A 22,571-nucleotide genomic window follows, 5' to 3' on the forward strand; every position below is an offset into this window, starting at 1 on the left:
AACAAAACGACTGATTGGTCTCTCTCACTCTCTCTCATCCAGTTTGTATGTGTGTGAGTGTGTGTGTGTGTGTGTGTATACGGAGTGAGAGGTGTCGATGTAGCCAAATATAATTGGCTTATCAAGCTCTCACCTATTGTCTGTGTATGTACGTATGTGTAAACGTATGCATATGTGTGTAAATATATAAAGCAAAATTACACTTCAAGGCGGTGCTCCAGTATGGCCACAGTCAAATGACTGTAACAAGTGAAAGAATTACAGAATAATGGGATATATATATATATATATATATATATATATATATATATATATATATATATATATTATATATATATATATATATGTATATGCTCAAAATGAGGAGTAGATAGACAGCCGACAACTGATGAAGGGTCCTTTTTCTGTGTTAACCTGTCCTGTTTTCCTTTTTTTTGTTTCGTTTTTAACGTATTTCACTCGTTTTTGTCCCGTAATTACTGTCCACGTCTTGTATCTCTCTTTCGTTTGTATGTTATCTGCAACGTCTTGACGTCCTGTATATATATATATATATATATATATATATATATTCTTTTTCTTTTATTCTTTTACTTGTTTTAGTCAATTGACTACGGCCGTACTGGAGCACCGCCTTTAGTCGAGCAAATCGACAACAGGACCTATTCTTTGTAAGCCTAGTACTTATTCTGCCGGCATCGGTTGTCAAGCGATGTTGGGGGGACAAACACAAACACACAAACATATACACATACGTACATATATACGACGGGCTTCTTTCAGTTTCTGTCTACCAAATCCACTCACAATGCTTTGGTTGGACCGAGACTATAGTAGAAGACCCAAGTGCCACGTAGGAGAAACCTACCACTATACTACCGTGCATATGTGAGTAGATAGGAATATATGTTTCTATGTATGTATGTATGTATGTATGTATGTATGTATGTATGTATGTATGTATGTGTGTATGTATATATATATATATATTAAGGTTAGATAATGCCGGTTTATGGGATTACTTTAGGTTTCACATCCAGAAAGGGCCTGGCTTTATGGCGTATCATCAGATCCCAAAACGTGTTGGTTAAAAGCCCCTTTGTTGACACTGAGTAGCGGGGTCCCTTCCTCCTCTATATTCAAGAGAGGTCACTCGCAAGAGAACCCATAAACCGGCCTTATATAACTTTAATATATACTGCTCCATAACTTAGAATGTACTGCTTTTCTCGGATTCATATTTACGGACGATACATATACATATGTATATATATATATATATATATATATATATATATATATATATATATATATATATATATATATATATATATATACAAATATATACGTATATGTATATCTGTGTATATGTACGTGTGGGTGCGCGTGTATCTGCCTGTGTGTTTATTGTATGTCACTCTTTATCTCTCAGTCTCTCAACTTCTCATTGTCTTTCCTCCTCTTACTCCCTCTCTCTCTCTCTCTCTCTCTCTTTCTCTCCTTGTATTGTCGTAGTCTTTCTTACTCTCCTCGCTTTCTCTTTCTCTCCGAAGCTTTCGTTCCAGTCGCCTTTCTTTTCCTTCCCTTCGTCCATCTCTCTTTCTCTTATTCTCTCTCTTTCTTCTTCACAAACTCGCCTCTCCTGCACTCGCACGCACGCACGCACGCACGCACGCACGCACGCACACCGACACTCTCACACACATACAGCTTACATGTACAACCACATGCGCTTCTTACACATACATGCGATATACATAAATACATACACGTGTATGCATGCATATGCATATACACAAGCGTACATGTACATATAAAAAGACTCGAATGCACCCACACACACTTTAAGCATGCATACAGAAATATATATTTGCACACATACGTACATATATATATACATGCATACAGACATAAACAGTTCCATACAATCGTACATATATACATACACACATACATACATATATAACTACATATATACATACATGCATCCATTCACACATACGTACATACATGGATACACACTGACGTGCATGCATGCGTACATACATACATGCACGCACATACACATATGAGTATATACATATACACATGCATACACATACACATACATACAGACATGCATGCATGTATACATACATACATGAATACGAACACACATACAAACATGCATGCATTAATAACTACATGCATATATACATGCACACATAATACATATATACATACATTCATATACACACGCATACTTACATATATGCATGCATTCATTGATACATGCATAAACATATACATACATACATACATTTAAACTCTTGTACGTATACACACATTCGCGCGTCATTCATACAAACACGTCTGGTGCGTGCATGTACCCACCTCTCCCGAACACACAAAACCTTCCACACATCCAAATTTACACACACACACACACACACACACAGACACACACACACACACACACACACACCAGACGCACACACACATACACACGCACACACACACACACACTCACACACGCGCATATAGGCACATGCACACAAACACTTGTTCTTGTTATTTTGTTCGCGACGGCTTTTACAACTGTTGTCAATGTTATTACTGCTGCTGTTGCTCTTGTTGCTGTTATAGTTATTACTTTTGCCACTGCACTGCTACCGCCTATTGTCGCCATTGTTGTTATTGCTGTTGTTGTTGCTGTTGTTGGTCTTCTTCTTGTACTTCTTCATTATCATCATCATCATCATCATCATCATTCTCGTCTTCTTCTTCTTCTTCTTCTTCTTCTTCTTCTTCTTCTTCTTCTTCTCTTTCTTCTTCTTCTTCTTCTTCTTCTTCTTCTTCTCCTTCTTCTTCTTCTTCTTCTTCTTCTTCTTCTTCTCTTTCTTCTTCTTCTCTTTCTTCTTCTTCTTCTTCTTCTTCTTCTTCTTCTTCTTCTCCTCCTCCTCCTCCCCATCCTCCTTCTTCTTCTTCTTCTTCTTCTTCTTCTTCTTCTTCTTCTTCTTCTTCTTCTTCTTCTCCTCCTCCTCTTCCTCCTTCATCTTCTTCTTCTTCTTCTTCTTCTTCTTCTTCTTCTTCTTCTTCTTCTTCTTCTTCTTCTGCTTCTGCTGCTGCTGCTGTCTTTTCTGCTGCTGTTGTTCTTGCACTTATATTGTTACTGCTGTTGCAGTTGTTGCTGTGGTTGATACTGCTGCTTTTGCTGCTGCCCGTATTACTGCTGCTGTATCTGTTCCTGTTTTTGCAACAACTGTTGCTGCTGTTGCTACTTCAGTTGCTGCAACTCCCACTGCTGCTGCTGCTGCTGCTGCTGTTGTTATTGTTGTTATTGTTGTTGTTGTTCTTCTTATTGTTACTGTTGTAGCACATATAGTTACTGTAGCTGCTCCAGCTCCGGCGGCATTTAACGTTGTTATTATTATTATTTTTGCTGCTGTTGCTACTGCTGCTGCAGCTGTTGTTGTTGTTGTTATTGGTGGTGGTGCTGGTGCTGGTGCTGGTGGCGGCGGTGCAGCTGTTGTTTATATTAATTATTTGTTTATTTGTTTCTGTGTGTTCCTTATTTACTTGCTGCACGAAATCGAAGCTTCGTTTAAACGGCGCATGGCAGGAGCGTATTGTAAAGCCACGTGACATCAATCAGACGCTTCCAATTGCTGAGAAAAAAGGCGCCAGGCTTATCGCTTCATTTAGAGTGGAAACGAAAGAGAGAGAGAGAGAGAGAGAGAGAGAGAGAGAGAGAGAGAGAGAGAGATAGAGCGACAAGTTGAGAGAAAGAGAGAGAGACAGGCAGAAAAAGAGAGAGAACTTGAGGGACAAACGGAGAGAGAGAGAGAGAGATAGATAGAAGGACAAAGTGGGATAGAAAAGAGAGACAGAAAAAAAAAACAGAGACAGAAAAGAAAGAAAAGAGAAGAGAGAGACACAGACAAACAGACAGAAGAAAGAGAAAGAGGAAAAGAAGGAGAGAAAGAACTGTTTTTTACTGCAAGTTTTTGTCATTTTCCTGATTCCTTATAATCTGCTATTGGCCATTGTTTGCGAACTCATTCCAATTTTTCCTTCTTTCGTGCATTTTTGAACGATTTCCTTTGTTTTTTAAAATTTTTTTTTTAATCTTATTTAATTATTTACCCTTTATTAATTACCATTATTCCCCCAATTATTGTTCTCGTTGTTGCTGTTGTCGTTATTGTAACTTTCAAAATCCCAGCGAACTCTATAGAGTTCTTTAAACAACTTCTTTCACACTTCCTTAATTTCCTTCTTAATTTTTTTTTTGTCATTTGCGTTCTTCTCTTATCGTTCTTAATGTTTTAATTTCTTCCTTCTACTTATTCCCAAGATCCTTGTTGTTGCTGTGGCTGTTCTTTGCTGTTGCTCATCTTTCGTCTCCTCCTCCACTGCTCTTCTTTTGTCTTTGTCTCCTTTTTTCAACTTCAATACAATCTCCGATCTTTTATCGTTTTCAGCATCTTCCCTCACTCCCATCATCCCACGTTGGTTACTTAATTTCCTTATTTACCATATTTTATTTCCTTTTCAATTTTACTTATTCCTTCATTATTTTCTCATTCTTATCCGGGTTTACTCCCTCTCGATCGCTCGGCAACTTAAGTATCCCGCATCAAGTCCATCCCGTATCTTTCAATCACTCATTCGTTCACTCTCTCACACCCTCATCGACTCTCTCACTTCCTCACACTCTCACATTTACTCTCTCTCTCTCTCTCTCTCTCTCTCTCCATCTCTCACCTTCACTCTGTCTCTTCCTCTTTGTACATAAACATCCAATATAAACATCAAAGTGCCAGGATTAACACCGGTAAAACAGCAGGGTAAGTAATAATCCTTCCAGTTTGCAATAATACCATAATATCAAAATTTGTATTGAATATATTTTGACAAGCATAAAGATTCCTAATGGAAACAAAAGCGTCAATTCTTTCATTCTATTTCACGTACACCTATCTATCTATCTATCTATCTATCTATCTATCTATCTATCTATCTATCTATCTATCTATCTTTTTTCTCTCTGTGCGTGTATATCTACATATATATATATATTATATACGCACACATATATATGTATACATATATCTATCTACATACATCTATTTTTTTCTCTCTGTGCGTGTATCTCTCTCTCTCTCTCTACATATATATATATATATATATATATATATATACAAACATATACACACACACATATATATACATATATATATGCGTATGTATCTATATATATACACACATATATCTAGACACAAATACAGATATAGATAACTACAAGCATACACGAGCGTACGAGCTCATTGTTACAAACACAGACACGCGCCCAAACGCATATATATACTTTCAATTTCTCTTTCGTTTTCGACGGCGGGAAACGAGAATAGGAAATTTTTGGAATGGATCGAACGTCGCGTTTTTTAATACCACTTAGTTTATATATATGCATATATACATATATATATATATATATATATATATATATATATATATATATATATATATATATATATATATATATATACGTATGTATATATATACGTACACACATACAATCACAGGTACATATTTACAGACACACACACACACACACATACACACACACACACACACACCACGTAAGTATGTGTGTGTGTGTGTTCGCGCTCGAGTGTGAGTGTAAGTGTGAGTGAGTTTGTGTGCGTGTGTGTAAGTGCAGAGTGGCTGAATTTTTCAGTATCTTCCTTCTTGAATCATAACTACTCAGTTTCGATTCTGCAGCCGGGCGTCTTAGAAAAGTGTTGTTTTCTATAGACTCCGGCTGCGGTATGGCTTATCAGAGAAATTCGGTTGACGAAAACTGTATTGAAGCCTGTAGGATGGATTTTATCTGTAATTCAAAAGGTACACACTTACCACGCAGTTTAAAGCAGATTCTGCCTCTGGAGTACGTGACGTGTCCACATGTCTGCAGTGTACTCAGCCATTTATATGCCAATAAGTCTGGTATTTCAGTTGATCGAACACCTAAAAATTTGTATTCGAGACTTCTGTCCGAGATCCACCCGTCCTTGTAGGTATGTATGTATGTATGTATGTATGTATGTATATATACCTTTACATCTAATTATCCATCGATGTGTATAACATATATATATATATACATACATACATACATACATACATAAATACATGCAATTATGAATGCGGCCATGCTGAAGGACCACCTCCAGTCGAACAAATCGACTCCAGGACTTATTCTTTGTAAGCCTAGTACTTATTCTGTGCTAAGTAACGGGGATGTAAACACACCAACGTCGGCTGTCAAGAGATGGTGCAGGGATAAACACAGACACACAGATGCATACAAACACAAACGCATATATATATATATATATATATATATATATATATATATATATATATATACATATACACGACGGGCTTCTTTCAGTTTCCATGTAGCAAATCTATTTAGAAGGCTTTGGTTAGCCCAAGGCTATAGCAGAAGACACTTGCCACTGCGGGGCACCTTCGGCAAGAATTTTATCAATACATATCAATACATATATGTATGCATGAGTGCATAGATGTATTGATGCATGCTTGGAGGTATATCTGTCAATGTACGTATGCGAGTATGTATAATTACGCGTGTGTGTATATATATATATATATGTATATGTATATATATATATATATATATATATATATATATATATATATATATATATATATATATATATATATATATATATATATATATATATATATATATATATATATATATATATATATATATATATATATACATATATATATGCATATGTGTGTTTTTATATGTACGCATATATGTATGTGTGTATGCATATATGAATATATATATATATATATATATATATATATATATATATATATATATATATATATATATATATATATATATATATATATATATATATATATATGTATATTTAGTATATTTGATGATCGGTTATGTGAAACACTGAAATAGTTTGTGAAGTTTTCAAGTTTCACCAAAACACTTTCGATATATATATATATATGTATGTATGTATGTATATATGGAGCAAATAATTCAGGAGAAAATATTTGCGAAGATATTATTGATTCTATTATTATCTAGTGTAACAATTAAAAATGATAATAACAGAATCAGTAATTTACGCGATTGCAGGCCTTAAAAGCATTAAATAGCTGAGGGATTGAAACTAATCAAAGAACATACTAAGTATGTCTATCTTCTGGAATGTATGTTGAAAGTTTGTCTTAACCCTTTTGCCCGGAGACGGTTGATTTCTGTAGTTATTATGAATGTATTTTGGCGATTTAAAAACAGTTTTGACTGTTATTTCCAACACGTAGACATACTTCGTATGTCCTTTGATTAATTTTATTCCTTTAGCTATATATATATATATATATATATATATATATATATATATATATATATATATACATATATGTATATATATATATATATATATATATATATATATATATATATATATATATATATATATATATATATATATATATATATATATATATATATATATATATATATACATATATATATATATGTATACATATATACATACATATATATATATATATATATATATATATATATATATATGTGTGTGTGTGTGTGTGTGCGTGTGTGTGTGTATATATATATATATATATATATATGCGCAGCACTTTCAGGAGACCGAACCAAACCAATAGTTTTTCAACAGTAAGCTTTCGTTTTAAAATATGGATATATCGTATGATGTATCCCCCTGAATCAAGCAGCAACAAGTATAACAACACCAAAACAACAAACGCTAGGACAACAATAAGAACAAGAACAGCAAGACTAACAGTAACAGCGCCAAAAAAAAAAGAGATTATGATTAATATAATGCTAACGACAATCAAACCAACAAGAACAACATTTACAGCAAAAACAGCTGCAATAGTAAAAACATGCTAATAACAACAACAGCATAAAATCGTCGGCGATACAGCAACAACTATATCAGTAATAATGCGCATGATAATAACACAAGTATAACAACATTATAACAAGCACGGCAAGACCAAAGGAGAAATTTAATCATAAAAGCGGTACAACAAGAATATAAGAACAACAATTACGGCAATAACAGGCCAATAACAACAGTGATATATGCCATCTGACATCATACAATTAGGCTGTATTGTAAACAAACTGGTCCATATGTTTTTATCATGATGTAAATACAAACAAACAGGCGGTGTATATACACCTGATAGAGCGTTGTTGTTATACTTCCTCTTTGCCCACGCACAGGAAATATATATGTGTACATCTGAGCCTGCATGTGTGTGTGTTCATATATATGTATATATATATATACATAAATATATATATATATATATATATATATATATATATATATATATATATATATATATATATATATATATATATATATATATATATATATATATATATCCATGTATATATATATATATATATATATATATATATATATGTGTGTGTGTGTGTGTGTGTGTGTGTGTGTGTGTGTGTGTGTGTGTGTGTGTGTGTGTATGTGTGTGTGTATGTATGTATGTATATATATATGCACTTCTTATACTTTGGCTTATCTATCGCTGTGTCTATGTTGGATGTTCTGATTTGTATCTGCCTGTGCGTGTGTCAAGTGTGAATGTGTGCGTGCACGTGTGTGTATGTGTATGAGCGCGTGAGTGTGTACTTATGTGTGTGTGTGTGTGCTTGTGTGTGAGTGTGTTTGTAACGCATAATGTAACGTATACATATATAACTCAGTTGTTGATAGTAGGTGTACATATGTATGTGGGCGTATTTTGGTATTGGATGTTGGATCTGTTCCTGTCAAGGGTTCCAGGCGACCCCTACCTCACTGCAGGAAACACAGACGAGGGCAGCGGCATCAAACCCCCTCATTGACCAAATGCCACATGTCAGAGGAGGTTTCAAATAATGCTGTAGCACAGTCAACGGTGGTGCTCCAATATGACCGCAGCTTTGAAGCTAAAATATTTTTAAAGGTTATATATATATATGTGTTGTGTGTGTGTGTATGTTTGTGTGTGTGTAGACTCACACACATACATACATGCATGTATGTATGAATATATGAATATATGTATATATGAATTTGTGTATGTGTACATGTGAGCATGTCCGTGTGTGTGTTTGCATGTGTAGGAATGTATTTTTAGCTGTACATTCAAGTGTGTATACATACATACACACATGCATATACACATGCATATATATATATATATATATATATATATATATATATATATATATATATATATATACATATATGTATGTATTCATGTATATATGTCTGTATACACGCATACGTATACATGTGTGCTAGTTTGCACATGTGCATGATTGTGTGTGTGTATGTGTGTGTGTGTGTGTGTGTGCGTGTGTGCGTTTGCATGAGTAATGCTTGTATGTCAGTGGAGTGGAATTGCACGTGATATAAATTATCCCGATATCAGCTGCTCCGATTGGGTGCTTGGCATGTGGCCAGTCACACCAATGGTCGATAGTCAGCAGAAACACCGAAGAATCGCTATACGGAACAAAGAAACATTGCTTTGCAGAAATGTTAGATTGAAGCCTTAAACGCGCATCGTTTTCGTTCTAAGCGCCCGTAACCCGTTGCCGGCAGCTGTGTAAGGATGTAGTTTGTCCGTGGGAGATGGTGAGGTGTGCTATAAATCAGCTGAAGTGATCGAAGAGAGATCTATGGTTGGTGTATTAACATCACCACTTCCACCATCACAGATGTATATATCTATATATTCTTTTATTCTTTTATTCCTTTGCTTGTACATTATTTACATTATTTACACTATTTACAATTGACGGTTATTTGTCCTTATCTTGATGGTTGTTAACACAACGTTTCGGCTGATATACCCTCCAGCCTTCATCAGGTGTCTTGGGGAAATTTTGAACCTGGGTTCTCATTCCTAAAGTATTTTTCGATGTTGTTATTATCATTATTATTATTATTATTATTATTATTATTATTATTATTATTATTATTATTATTATTAATACACCTGCTTGCTGTTTATACACCTGTCTTCGTCTTTTGTTTTTCTGTAAATTTCAACTATATATATATATATATACAGCCGACGGGCTTCTTTCAGTTTCCGTCTACTCAACTCCACTCATTTGTCCAAGGTGTCAGGCAATTGGACTGAACCCGGAACTATGTGGTTGGGAAGCAAACTTCTTACCACACAGCCGGCAGCGCCTTTCACCGTTTCCGAGTCATCAAAATGAAGTACCAGTCGAGTACCAATACAAACTTACCCCAAGCCGGGTGCCAGTGTCCGAGTCAATTATTATTCAGGCATTATATGTAAGTACGACATGGCTGGATTGCTTTCTACCTACATGTTTCTGGGTTCAATCCCACTGCGTGACACCTTCGGTAAGTGTTTTCTACTATAGCTTCGGGTCGACCAAAGCCTTGCGTATGCGTGCGTGAGGGTGTGCATGCGCGCTTATTTGAATATGTAGCGCCTTCCCCCTCACTGCTCGACAACTGGTCTTTGTTTGTCTACTTAGCGGCTCGGCAATAGTACACCGATAGAATAAGAACCACTCTTAAGAAAATAGATATGTACAAGAGTCGATGTGTTAGACTGAGGAGCCTCCAAGTTGTGTGTGTGTGTGTGTGTGTGTGTGTGTGTGTGTGAAGGAAGTGGTGATTTTGATTGGCCAACTGGTCCCCCAGAAATTTGTGTTTTCTTATCAATATTCTTTTGTGTAAGACGGCGAATTATCAGAATTGGTAACTTGCCGGAAAAAAAAATGGTTAATGGTATTTCTTCTTCCTTTACGTTTTAAGTTCAAATTCCGCCGAGGTCAGCTTTGCTTTTCATCTTTTCGGGGTCAATGAAATAAGCACCAGTCGAGTATTGGATTCCATGTTATCTACTTCATACCGCCCCCGAAATTGCTGGCCTGGAGCCAAAATTCGAAACCATTATTTTTTTATGTAAGGCGTGGAGCTGGCAGAATCGTCCGCGCAGTGGGCAGCACCGGTCTTTACGTACTGAGTTCAAATTCCGCCAAGGTCGACTTTGCCTTTCATCCTTCCAAAAACAATAAAAGACTGCCCAGATACTGACCTACCCTCCTCACAAACTCAGAATTATACAGCTGCTATGAACAGTCCATATAAATTCAAGTAAATATAAGTAATCGTGTAGGTGAAACTATTGAAGAGTACCACCATTGTATCATCTGTTGATCGGGGTTCAATTCCAGGGAAATGTAAACAAAGCAGATACGATAGTATAGGGAAAGGAAAGTTATTGATAACAAAATTAATGATAATGATCCTCATGATGACGGCGGTGGTGATGGTGTTGGCTGTGGTGTTGATGATGATCGTGATGGTGATTGGTGGTGGGGGCGTTAGGTAGTTAGGTGGTGATGATGATGATGATGATGAAACTGATAGTAAAGGCATTGATGGTAATGAAGAATATAAGGACGATTTAGGAAGATAAGATGGTGGAGGCAGAAGATACTGATGAATAAAAAGAAAAAGAAGGAGAATGAGAAGAAGGAAGAGGAGGAGGGGAATCAGCAGTATTGTAACCGCTGTCGTCACCACTACGACTACGACTATTCTATTTTTGTTTATAAACAACATTGTCACGTGCCATCGAGAGAGGGCTTTAACGAGTCGATATACCTTGCCTGCTAGAAGTAGCAATCAAATATTGCTAATAATAATAATAATAATAAGAAGAAGAAGAAGAAACGAAGGATGTTGTGCATAACGTTATTCGCTTGAAGATACGACGAGATGGTTACGACTGGAGTGCCTTAATCGACCCCGAAAGGATGAAAGGCAAGTTCGACCTCGGCGTAATTTGAACTTAGAACGGCAGAGGAAATACCTATTTCGTTATTGCCCACAATGGGGCTAAACATAGAGAGAACAAACAAGAACAGACGAACGGATTAAGTCGATTACATCGACCCCAGTGCGTAACTGGTACTTAATTTATTGACCCCGAAAGGATGAAAGGCAAAGTCGACCTCGGCGGCATTTGAACTCAGAACGTAACGGCAGACGAAATACCGCTAAGAATATGCATTTATTAATGCATATTAATGTGTACTTATATATACGCATGTATATACATGCATATATGTATGTTTGAGTGTCCGTACATACGTATGTACGCATCTATTCAAATATGCATGTATATATGTATATATATGCAATTATGTATGTATGTATGTATGTATTATGTGTGTATGTATGTATATGTGTATGTATGCGTGTGTGTGTATGTATGTGTATGTGTATGTATGTGTATGTGTATGTATGTGTATGTATGAGTGTGTGTGTGCACTGCAGCCGTTAACAATAGCAAAGCCAACATGACTGATGCTGACATATGTACAACCACGTGATCATCTGTTTACAATGTTTATCCAATGGGACTTCGTGTGTTGTCTGTAACTTTCTGCTTTCCTACTTACCAGCCACCCGTACTACTTACATCCCATCTATTGTAAAGTCTTCTAACAACTCCCCCTCCCCCACCCCAAAGTACACACATGCCTACCTACCTACCTACCTACATACATACATACATACATACATACATACATCCACACATACATACCGGTCTATCTCCCAAGTTAAGTACCCGACTTCCTACAAATCTATCTACCTGCCAACCTAACTACCGAATTACCTATCGACCAATCTACAAACCAATCTACCCGACTATTTATCCGTCTGTTAGACTGTCTGCTTCTCTGGTTGCCTCTCTGTCTGTCTGTCTGTCTATCTGTCTGTCTGTCTCTCTCTCTCTCTCTCTCTCTCTCTCTCTCTCTCTCTCTCTCTCTCCCTCTCTCTCTATCTATCTATCTATTTATATATGGATGTGTCTCTCGATCTGTCTGTATATCTAAACATTCATCTATCCATCTATTTATCTCTCAGTATGTCCATCTTACTGTCTGTTTATCTATCTATCCATCTATCCATCTATCTTATCTTATCTTATCTCTTTACTTCTCTCATCTGAATCACACTTATAATCTTTTTCGAACAGTTTAACTCATCAATAATTCTCTCTCTCTCTCTCTCACTCCCTCACTCTCTCCGTCTTTCTCTCTACTTCTGTTTTGTTCTTTCTCTTCCTCTATCATACATACATACACATACACCCATCCTTTCTTAAACACAAACACATATAATGTTACACTTTTCCAAATACGCGCATACACTTACAATGACTCACCCTCTCAGACACACACGCACCTCACACATACACACACATAATCTCCCTCTCATCTTATTCTTATATTCTTCTTTTCTTGCCAATTATTCACATATTCAATCATTCCTTCCTTAGTATCCATTCTAATTAAATATTCCACCTTCGCCCTCACTTTTCATTTCTTTTTCGTTTTCTCTTTTCCTATTTATTCTTTTTACGTTGCCCTATCGTCTGCTCCCTTTCATTTTCTTTCTCGCTTCTCATTTTTTTTAAAAATTACACTTTAACATTTTGCTTTATCCTTTACTATTATCTTCTTTCACTTGCTTCAACCCCAGTACAAATATTTTAAGTTTGGTAATTATTCTATCGGACTTCTTTTTTTTATTTTGCCGATTTGCAAAGTTACGAGTACGTAAACAAACTAAAACCCAGCCAAACACAAAGACTTATACTTGTACAAATTCATATATATATACATATACACATAGATTTTTTTTCGCTCAGAATTGCTGAAGCATGGAATAAACTACCCGCATCTGTTGTTAGCTGTCTCGACACTGCATCCTTCAAAACTCCCATGCTTCCTGCATTTCGCCAACTGCACACCTGATGACCTCCGCCCTTTTCTTTTTCTTTTTTTTTAAAGACTCATTCGCTATTCTGTGATGGTCTAGGGAACAGTTTGGAGCAATGGTCGATCAGAGCTAGTGGAGTGTGAGGGAAACAAACTCAAATAAATATGTGTCATATATTCCAGTAATGACTCCTTCCAATCTTTTCCAGTGGTGGAATGATTAAAGAAGACACTTTATTTATGGAAGATGGGGCTCCTTGTCACACGACTAGAAAGACCCAAGAATGTTTGGAAGAGAACGGCATTAAAAAGCTTCCATGGTCAAGCTAGCTACCAGATATGAATCCCATTGAATAACTCTGTGGCATAATGGACAGAAACTTCGTAAAAAAAATAAAAAAACGAAAAAGCATCCTGAAAGACAGATCTTTTGAGATTACTTCACCCCAAGAAAATATTCGCCATCTGATTCGCGTGTCTAATAGAGTTCTTGCATTGAAAAATGCAAAAAGCATATATACTAAAAAAATAAAAATAAATAAATATTTTCAAAGTATAATTTCAGATTGAAATATTTTATTTGAACTATTATAAGGGTATCTATTTACTTCTGTCATGTGTGTGTGTGTGTGTGTGTGTGTGTGTGTGTGTGTGTGTGTGTGTGTGTGTGTGTGTGTGTGTGTGTGTGTGTGTGTGTGTGTGTGTAATATTTTTCTCGCTGGATTGCGTGTTCGTTTCTCTTTTTTGCCATCTGTGATTTTATTTTTGACTTTCTATATAATGAAGATTTTCACCCGTCTAGCTGCTTCTCTCTCTACAAAGCGGAAAGTTACATTGTGGAAGAGTCATTTTAACGAGTTGTATTTATCTATCACCCGATAAGATACATCTGCTGAACCAGTCGTTGAGTGTCCCACCCATGAGGGATCGATGCTAGATGTGTCGAAACAGTTGCCGTGAATAATAAATTCTCGTATATTGCATCTTCCATCTTTCATTTGGCATATATATATATATATATATATATATATAAGCAATGTTAATTCTCTATATGAAGTATTAACAGTAACTGCACGATAAAGTGTAGTATATTGCCACTTAAGTGTGGCTGACCCCTAGGGGTGGATGTTACTGTTGCTTTTAGCCCCAGGAGGACATCTCCTCCAGCTGGCTTATCGACACACGACTGTGTCCTGTTTGCCAAGGGAGTTATCCCTCTCACCTCGACCAGCAGCACGAACGTATCCGGATTTCAGGGTTATTTCCCTTCGTCGGCGTTCATCAGCTGTCGAACGCCGACGAAGGGAAATAACCCTGAAATCCGGATACGTTCGTGCTGCTGGTCGAGGTGAGAGGGATAACTCCCTTGGCAAACAGGACACAGTCGTGTGTCGATAAGCCAGCTGGAGGAGATGTCCTCCTGGGGCTAAAAGCAACAGTAACATCCACCCCTAGGGGTCAGCCACACTTAAGTGGCAATATACTACACTATATATATATATATATATATATATATATATATATAATTAATAGAATGAGCTAAAAAAATCCAAAGCTATGAAACAGTCTTACAGCTGTTTCGGGGATATTTTATATATATCCCTTCATCAGAGACGGTGCGAGAAAATGTTTAATAATCATTATAGAGAAGATATGAAATGCAGAGTGAAGTGGAGGAATGGTATGCATATAAGTTTCCTGTACCTAGTGTATATACGATGGGATTCCGCACAGTTTCCACTTTTGCCAAAGCCATTAATTGGTCCGGGACTGTATTATAAGATATTTGCTTAAGGTAGCGCGCAGTGGGACCGAACCGAAAACCCTGAAGCTGGTGGACCATCTTCGTTCTTAATCACACAGCCATGCTTACGACTTTCATTCTCATTGTATACCAAATCCATTTCAAAACCGTTTTATCCTTTTTCAACTTCATTCTTCTGTCTATCTTTACGTCAAGTTTTTTAAAGAAAAATATTCATATTTCCAAAGTTCTTTCTCTCCGTCTATCATTCTGTCTTCTATTCATTTTGTCTCTCTATTTTGCTATTTATCTTTATTCTTTCTTTCTCTCGGTGCCTTGATCTTTCATTCTCTTGTTGCTGCGTCTATCGTTCTCTCTGTCTGTTGCGCTATCTACTAGTCATTTTGTCTCTCTTACTCTGCCTTTCATTGTTTATGTTAGTTTATCTATCTCTAACTCTTTCTTTATCTGCCTGTCTGTTTGTCTGCCTGCGTGTCTCTCTGCCTATTTATCTATCTATCATTTGATCTTCTTCCCCTCGTATTTTTGTATTGTCTTTCTCTTCTTTTACATCGCTTCTTCTATTCTACTGCTCTTCTTCGTTCACCTAATCCTCCTTATTATCATCATCATCATTATCATCAGTTTCCTTCTTCTTCTTCACCTTTTTCGTTTTGATTTTCTTCTTCTTTTCCTTCACCGTCTTCTTCTTCTTCTTCTTCTTCTTCTTCTTCTTCTTCTTCTTCTTCTTCTTTTCCTTTACCGTCTTCTTCTTCTTCTTCTTCTTCTTCTTCTTCTTCTTCTTCTTCTTCTTCTTCTTTTCCTTCACCGTCTTCTTCTTCTTCTTCTTCTTCTTCTTCTTCTTCTTCTTCTTCTTCTTCTTCTTCAACAACCCCTATTATCTCGCTCTCTGTGGTAATTTTTACATCACTCACCGCTTACTCTGACTCTATTTCTGTTTCACTTCTGCTGTTCGGTTTCTCTTTATTTCTCTATTTCTACGTTCTCTGTTTTTTCCCCCTTTTTATCTATCTTCCTTTTTACACCGTGACCCTTTCTTCCTATTTCCATCTCTTCCTTTCTCCCCCAACCACTCACACATCCACTTCACACACATCTTTTCATATTCTCACTCTTTTTTTCTTCTTTCTTCTCTTTCCTTCTCTCTGCTGTTCTACCTCTTTTCATCCAAAACTGTCTCCCAGTCTATCGATTCAGCTCACGTTCCATCTCTCCTTAAAACTCTCTTTCTCTCCTTCCTTTTTTTCCGTTCATACTATCCTCTACGTTTTCATACAACTTTTCTTTTTTTTTTTTACTCAAAAAGCAATTAGCCGCAGCTTCGTAAAAGTGACATGAGATTTTTACATATTCGATGTTGAATTTACAGTTCTGTTGAACAAAAAGTATCTCGAGTAACCCTATAAAATCACTACGCTGCTTAGCTTTCAATAACAGCGGGGTTTTTTTTCCTTCATTTTACAAAACTTTTTTTATTTAGTTCTCCAGATGTCGTCTGCTTCAATGATTTTTTTCCTTTATTGTCATGAAGTGATTTTGTATTTACCTAGAGATTTGTGCGCAACAGTTAAGTAACTGTAGCAATTGCTGCATTGACGCCAAAGTAATATTTTATATATAAATATATACATCTGACTTCATGCTTTTATCTATCTATCTATCTATCTATCTATCTATTGATTTTTCAATCTATCTATCTATATACGTATATATATCTATTTATCTATCTATATACATACATACATATATATATATATATATATATATATATATATATATATATATATATATATATATATGTTTATCTATCTATCTATCTATCTATCTATCTATCTATCTATCTATCTATCTATCTATCTATCTGTCTGTCTGTCTGTCTGTCTGTCTGTCTGTTTGTCTGTCTATCTATCTATCTATCTATCTATCTATCTATCTATCTATCTATCTATCTATCTATCTATCTATCTATCTATTTATCTAGCGATCTATTTCTCTTCCTATTTATCAACCGACCTATCTGTCTATCGATCGATCTAGGTATTTGCCTATAAGTCGGTTTATCTGTTTATTGACAACATGTCCAATCCTTGAGTGTGTGTAAAATGCTCAGTGCACATATTAACACACACACACAAACACACACACACACAGACACACACACACACACACACACACACACACTCACACACTTACACGCACGCGCACACCACTACCGGGATCTCTTTAATGGATAATGTTTAAATGACAGTTACAGCGCAATCCTAACAAAAAGGGGCGTCATTACGCAAAAAACGACATCACATGAGAAATGTTGCACATCCAGAAACGCGAATGCATCAAGTCATATGTTCAAATCCAACGAATTGTGAAAAAGTAAAAAATGGCAGAAGGCAAATTCAAGCAAACAGCCACAGCTTTACTTCATCTATTTGAAATGTAAAAAAGGATACCACCACGACATTTTCGAACTACATATGGCCTTTAAAAGAACATATCACCAATGTTGACAGCACGTAGAAGATCCTCGAGCGAAGTAGGTTTAACATAAATGGCATAAACATATGCAACCATTGTCAATAGGAAAAGATGAATATTTTAAATGGAAAAAAGAAAACACAATTGTGTAGCGTGAACACTAAATCTGAACTCATCACAAAATGTCACCACTTCAACTATACCAATAAAAATTTTGGACTTGTACACAATCATTCAAAATTAAAAACAGGATACCATGCTACACTTATAAAGACATTTCGTTCTCATTCGTCTGGATTACCATTCTCAAGTGTGGTCACCGCAGAGCGTCAAATTAGTAGCAGAACTAGAGGTAACCAGCGCACTAGACACAGCAGATTGACCCGGTGAAACAGATGAGCTGAAGGAGCTAAAGAAACTGAAGCTCTAATCACTAGAGAGAAGGCTTCAAATATATGCAGTGATAAGGACTAACTCCAAACTTTGGAATTGAAAGCTATACCAAACCAACCACTGAACTAGATGGTACTGTATAGTATCAAAGATCCTGTCGTTTCGATCTCGAATAAGGGCCCGGTATTGTAACGGCTTGAATTTCAGGGGTCCACACCTATTCAATATTCTGCCAAACAACCTCAGAGATTTGCGAGTCGTAGATGCGGAGGTCTTGAAAGAGCGTCTGGAAACTTTTTTATCAGAAATATGAAATAAACCCACATCGCGGCAGGAGGCAAAAAGAAGGGCAGCTCTGTCCAACTGGTCACCAAAAACAGTACAGAAAAGAAACCCAATCACACTGAGAGGTGATGCTGCAGTATGGCCCCACCCTTTGGTTGAAACAGATAAAAGATAACCATTAAACCACACATATTTATATCGAGCTATCAAACAAACCCCTATTTTTCTAAATCAAGTTCTATTTCTCCTTGCTTTAATTAAATATCTAGCTAGCATATCCATATCCCCAGACCACCTGTTTTTACTTGGTTCCACGACTTCACACCTGAATATTCCTATTTAAAGCCTTAAAGCAAATCGTCCGTTTCCCTGTGAAATCAAAAAAAGCAATGACCTTAACCAATTGGTAGCATTGTACCAAAACAGATAATTAACATCGATTTATTACATATCATTTCTATAACTCTTCTGATTTCTTCCCATTTTCACTAAATCATCTCTGTTATTACATCAAATCTACATTCCTACTCACTATTGCCACAACCACCATATTTATCTCTTTCGCTATTTTTATAAAACTCTTCCTTCCAAAGCATAATCGTAATAAAAGAAACAAGTGATGTCTGTCACTAGAATCGGATTAGCCAGAGCCGTCTGACTGACACTCCGTCAGTTACAACGGGAAGGGTTCCAGTTGATCCGATCAACGGAATAGCTTGCTCTTGAAATTAACGTGCAAGTGGCTGAGCACTCCACAGATACGTAGTTCGCAAGGAGATTCAGCATGACACAGAATGTAACAAGATTAGCCCTTTGGTATACAGGTACAACTCAGATTTGCCAACTGATTGGACGTGAAATAAAGCGTGTTGCTCTAGGACACATTGCATTGCTGGGAATCGAACTCACACCCTTACGATTGTAAACTGAATACCCTAACCACTAAGCCACACACCTTCACGCGAATCCTCTAGATACTTTCTCAGAAACCTCTATCTTACTCGATGTCTCTTTTTTTCTGCTCATTCTGATATAATACTCAGGGTATCATAAACCACCTTCAGAGTACCCGTTCTCTTCTCATTCTTGCAGTAGGCCTTCTCCAACTCTCCTGCACCTTCTCCCCATCCTCTCCTCCCAGTTTGCTACAATAGGATTCGCTGCCTTGTTGCCTTGGAAACCGATATGATATTAAATAACAGCAACATCGGAGTGCTATACACATTCACATAGAGCACACATATTCAAATACAACACACATACCAAACACACGCGCGCGCGCACGCACGCACACACACACACACACACACATACACACACACACACACACACAAACGCCCCCACATGATCTTATATCGATAGAAGAGCGTTAGAATTATAAACGGGGTGGATTGCAGGCGCTCAGCTCCCAATAAAATTGGTTCATTTTTAGATTCGCTTCGAAAATTTGATTATGTACGAAAAGTTTCATTTGGGACTAGCAGGATAGATATTACCAATTATGGTTATATCATAGGATGGGGGGGGGGGGGGGTTAGAGGTTTTTTTTTGTTTGTTTGTGTGAGTGCAGCTGCAGAGTGTGAAGATTAAATGGAATATGGAATATTTGCCAGATAGAAAATATTTGATAGATAAAAAGGCGTGCACGCCTTCCTGCACGAGAGACGAATATGTTGGTGCGTTCGCGCGTGCGTGTGTTTGTGTCTATATGCGTTTATATACGTATATAAATATGCATACATGTATATAGTATATATATATATATATATATATATATATATATATATATATATATATATATATATATATATACATATATATATATATATATATATATATATATATATACATACATACATACATACATATATATATATATATATATATATATATATATATATATATATATATATATATATATATATATATATGTATATATATATATTTATATATATATGTGTGTGTATGTGTGTGTGTGTGTGTGTGTGTGCATAGCTGAACAGACAGACAGACAGACAGATAGATAGATAGAGCGCGGGCTACTAACCCCAAGATTCCGAGTTCGATTCCAGGCAGTAACCTGAATAATAATAATAATAATAATAATAATAATAATAATAATATATCCGATGATGGTGCGTACCCGTAACTTAGCAGTTTGGCAAAGGAGACCAATAGAATAAGTACTAGGCTTCCAATAAGTGCTGGGATCGATTTGTTCGACTAAAAGCGGTACTCCAGCATGACCGCAGTCAAATGACGGAAACAAGTAAAAGAATAAAAGAATATACATTTGATCGCAATATCGAAGTAGGCTGAAGAAAGCAATAAACAGTTTGTTGCTGGCAATATTCAAAAACCCTGCTATCTGCCTAAAGAGACAGATTGCAATCCTAATTCACGGGATCAGACGGAATTGCAATCCCGGAAACGTAATTAAAATGTGATCTGGTAATCCACATGTGTGATAATACGTCATTCTGAAGGTATGTTGCTTTGGCGCATGTATGTATATGTATGTATGTATGTTTGTATGTAAGTGGGTATAGATTTATGTGTGTGTATGTATTCGTGTGTAAGTATGTGTATTTTAAATGGCAAAATGCTGAAATGGCAAAATGCTGAAAACAGAATTATAAATCAGAATTATAAATAATAGATGTGTAAAGAGAACGCGATTAAACATAATCATTTAAATTTATTCGAATAACTATTTAAAACGAATCACGTGGCCTAGTGAGAAGGATATCGTTCATGATCCTAAAGTCCTGTAGAGACATCTCTCCCTCTGCTGGGTGACGTATGTATCTATGATTAGTCGCGACTCCACAAGCTCCTAAATCAATTGGTGAAGAATGGAACACGTTAGCAAGCTACACTCGCTCATGAGTGACGGCTGTTTGTACTTTCGTAGTCTTATCTCTGTCAGCTAATCATTAATAAACAAACACATTTAACTGTATCTTCTTAAGTATTGAGTGCTTTACTAAGTATGTTAAAAAGCTTTGTTCATACCAACAATCACACAGTAATATGTTCATTCGCACACACACACACATTCGTATAAATACACGTATGTGTGTGTGTGTGTGTGAAGCCTACTTATCCTCAATCAAGCAATACGCAGACCCTACAAAAATCAATATAAATCTCGATTGAATGTAGGCCCACATACTTCTATCTATCTATCTATCTATCTATCTATCTATCTATCTATTTATCTATCTATCTATCTATCTATCTATTTATCTATCTATCTATCTATCTATCTATCTATCTATCTATCTATCTATCTATCTATTTATCTATCTATCTATCTATCTATTTATCTATCTATATATATATATATATAGCTGAAAATAGGTTTATATAAATATTGCATTTTATTGGTTATTATTTTTCTGCTTATATACGGATCAATCTTTCCAATCTCACATCTTTTTTTCTCTCACTTTTATTCGTACTTTCCTTCTGCAGTCGTTCAATGTTCTGGAAGTCTGTAAATATGTCTGCTTGCGCAACTTCGTACTGAAAGAAGCAGAAGAATATCAAGATATTTGTTAAAAAAGAATTATTTTAAGTGTGAAGAAGGCTGCCAGCTGGCAAAACAGTTAATCGCCTGATAAACAGATTTGAGGCATTTTTTCTGTCCTTATATTCTGAGTTCAGATTCCGCCGAGTTAAACTTTGACTGGCATACTTGCTTGTGAAGTGAAAGTTACCAACGGTGGTTTGCATATGGGATGATGTAAAGAGTGG

The 22,571-nt window shown here is 36.1% G+C and overlaps 1 protein-coding gene across 3 annotated transcripts in view; it reads left to right on the top strand.

Moving 5' to 3' along the window:
* Positions 1-3,227: 3,227 nt before the first annotated feature.
* LOC106881492 (uncharacterized) overlaps positions 3,228-22,571 on the top strand; it is a 79,965-nt gene continuing 60,621 nt past the window's right edge. The window contains exon 1 of one of the 3 annotated variants that reach the window (XM_014931895.3): positions 3,228-4,829. The gene's annotated coding sequence lies outside the window, so the exon portion shown is untranslated. Of the gene's footprint in view, positions 4,830-9,544; positions 9,835-22,571 lie in introns of those variants that run through there. The other 2 variants (XM_089364083.1, XM_089364084.1) reach the window with 2 other exon arrangements.

Source organism: Octopus bimaculoides, chromosome 16 (genome assembly GCF_046866305.1).
Source record: "Octopus bimaculoides isolate indiv1 chromosome 16, ASM4686630v1, whole genome shotgun sequence".
NCBI classification, from domain to species: domain Eukaryota; kingdom Metazoa; phylum Mollusca; class Cephalopoda; order Octopoda; family Octopodidae; genus Octopus; species Octopus bimaculoides.